The 3,133-nt window shown below is 49.4% G+C and overlaps 1 pseudogene; it reads right to left on the bottom strand.

The window, feature by feature from the left end:
- Positions 1-2,424, bottom strand: part of LOC113128083 (glutamine synthetase-like) — a 14,881-nt pseudogene extending 12,457 nt beyond the window's left edge.
- Positions 2,425-3,133: the final 709 nt, after the last annotated feature.

Consider the following 3,133-nt stretch of genomic DNA (forward strand, 5'->3'; position numbering starts at 1 on the left):
GAGGTATAGAGCTGGTCCAGTGTTCCACGGCCAGGATGGAAACCGCATTGTTCCTCCTGGATCCGAGGTTCGACCACCGGCCGGATCCTCCTCTCCAGTACCCTGGCATAGACCTTCCCCGGGAGGCTGAGGAGTGTGATCCCTCTATAGTTGGAACACACCCTCCAGTCCCCCTTCTTAAAAAGAGGAACCACCACCCCGGTCTGCCAATCCAGGGGTACTGTCCCCGAACGCCACACGATGTTGCACAGGCATGTCAGCCATGGACAGCCCAACAACACAGGTACTCGGGGTGGATCTCATCCACCCGAGTACCTCAGTCTCTGGATGTTGTCCTCAGTGCTTTGCCACTGAGGACCCAAAGGCGCAGGGAAACGACCCTTTCACTCTGGGGGGGAAACTCCAACACGTGGCGGCTGAGCTGGGGAGCTATGAGCAAGCCTACACCAGCTCGCTGCCTCTCACCGCGAATCACTCCAGAGTAGAAGAGAGTCCAGCCCCTCTCAAGGAGTGGGTTTCAGAGCCCAGGCTGTGCGTGGAGGTGAGCCCGCCTATCTCTAGTCAGTACCGCTCGACCTCCCGCACAAACTCAGGCTCCTTCCCCCCCAGTGAGGTGACATTCCACGTCCCTAGAGCCAGTTTCAGCATCCAGGGATCGGGTCGCCCGATCCACTAGGCACCGGCCCCTTATGGATCCTCCTGCGGGTGGTGGGTCCACAGAAGGGCGGCCCCACGCCGCTCTTTCGGGCTTTGCCCGGCTGGGCCTCATGGGGGGAGACCCAGCCACCAGGCGCTCGCCAATGGGCCCCAACCCCAGGCCTGGCTCCCGGCTTCGCCATGCCGGGCGATATCACGGTCCTCGATTTTTGATTCATAAGAGGTCACTGAACCACTCTTAGTCTGGTCCTTCACCTAGGACCTGTTTGCCTTGGGAGACCCTGCCAGAGGCATATAGCCCCGGACAACATAGCTCCTAGGATCATACGGGCACTCAAACCCCTCCAGCACGATAAGGTGGCGGTTCAAGGTGGGGCCGCTGGCACATGTAAACATCAATTCCTGTTCCAAACTAAAATAATTTTTATTATGTTAATAATTTAGTGGAAAAAATAAATGCATCTCATCTGGAGTGTTTTCTTAAAATGTATAACTTAACCATCTGTTTATAATTTTCAGCTAAAATCTTGAATCTACATTTCTACATTTTTACTTTTACTTACAACTGGACGCAGCAGAGGACATAATTCCAGATGAGTAATTCCCTCTCAGCTACTTCCTGACTGAAAGGCTCATTATGCAGCTCATCATGCGGGTCTTTGTCTTCTCAGGTGAATCACGTGATTTTTCATGATCATGCAGGCCTTCTTGCATGTCTTTTCTACAAAAAAAGGGCCTTAAAAAAGTCTAATCGGTGTATTGTTTTCTGTGATTGAGTAAACAGGATGGTTTTCACATCATTTTGAAGCAAACACTCAGATGCAGTTCTCAAAAGTCTTGAGAACGGATGTTCTGTATGTATTTTATGGCCTTATTTCAATGACTAAAAATTGTAGTTTTTCGCTAACCATGCATAAATGCTGTTTTTTCAAAAACACAATCATGTATATCTGTAACTTGCTGCTCACATATTATTGTAGCCCAGTTTGTGCTGATTACAGTGTTATCAGACTTTAGCCATTAATATGTTTAAAAGCAATTGAAAGAAGCACAAATGTCAGGACATATTAAAACTTGTCCAGGGCCCCAAAACACCCTTAGACCCCTTAGAGAGGGTTAAATATACTTCAGAAACACTACATTAGTTTCTGGTTTGGAATTTTTTATCATTTATTTTTTACTGAGTAATGGATGTAATTTGAAATGTACTGAAGTACAATACTTAAAAATATACATACTTCAGTAAAAGTAAAATTACAGATTTTAAAAACTACTTTAAAATTTACAAGTGAACAAAAAAACCTACTCAATTACAGTAACATGAATAAATGTAATACATTACTTTCCACCCCTGATATTTACATATCTGCTCTTAATCACACCTGGTATAAGTCGAAGTCCCTGAGAAGGCCAACCAAAGGGCTTTCCATCCAAATGGAGCAGGAGTACATGCTCCATCCCAAACCAGGGCTGAAAGTCTTTCACTTTCTCCATGACTTTAACACATTGTGAACGCTGATTACTCCCTGTGTGGAAAACACAGAACAACCAGTTCAGAATCAGCAGCAGCCCCAGCTTTCACGTGCCAGAACTCAGAGTGGACATTCATGTAGGTGACACTTTTGAGCTCTCAGCTAAAACCTTAGTTTAATACCTGTAGGTGCATAGTTGCCATCAAGCACTTCACACAGAACCAGTTTGTTAGGGTCAAGAGTGAAAGGATCTCGAAACATTCTGACCGGGACCAAAACGACTTCAGTTATTTTCTCATCTGGCCAGGAGGCACTCCATTCAGGTACGTCTGTCAGGGATGAATATTTTAAAAGTTAAAACTATATGAAACAGGAAAATATCAGGTATGATATTTCTAAATTGTGAAAGCCAATGATAATGCTATCAGACACATTTTTAACTCTAAAGTGAAATTATCAGTCTTCTACTGTCATGAGTCCCCTTGGAACTTCCTGTCAGAGGACCTTTATTTTGTATTGAGCTCTGGTTTGAGCCGCCAGAGTTCCCCGAGCCCGAGCCGCAGCCGCTCGAGCCGCCAGAGCTCCCCGAGCCCGAGCCGCAGCCGCTCGAGCCGCCAGAGTTCCCCAAGCCCGAGTCGCAGCCGCTCGATCCGCCAGAGCCAAAGCTAGAGCCCGAGCCGCCTCAGCCGCCAGAGCCAGAGTCGTCTCCAGCGGAATTCCCCGACCAGCCGCTTCAGCAGCCTCCTCCCGAGTGTCCCAAGCAGCGTGCCCGCTGCTTTCCCGGCCGTCTCAGCGCTCTCAACGGCAGCTTCCCAGGCCTTCTCACCTGCACCGGTGCCGGCCGGTCCTGCAGCGTCTCCGGCTGTCCTTGCGTCCTCCGGAACGGCTTCGGACCCACGCCTGTCTGCAAGGCCGCCCTCCCGAGCGGCCCCGGACCTTCGCCCATCTCAGAGGCCGCCCTCCCGAACGGCCCCGGACCTTCGCCCATCTCTGAGGCCATCCAC

This window comes from Mastacembelus armatus, chromosome 1 (genome assembly GCF_900324485.2).
Source record: "Mastacembelus armatus chromosome 1, fMasArm1.2, whole genome shotgun sequence".
Taxonomy (NCBI): domain Eukaryota; kingdom Metazoa; phylum Chordata; class Actinopteri; order Synbranchiformes; family Mastacembelidae; genus Mastacembelus; species Mastacembelus armatus.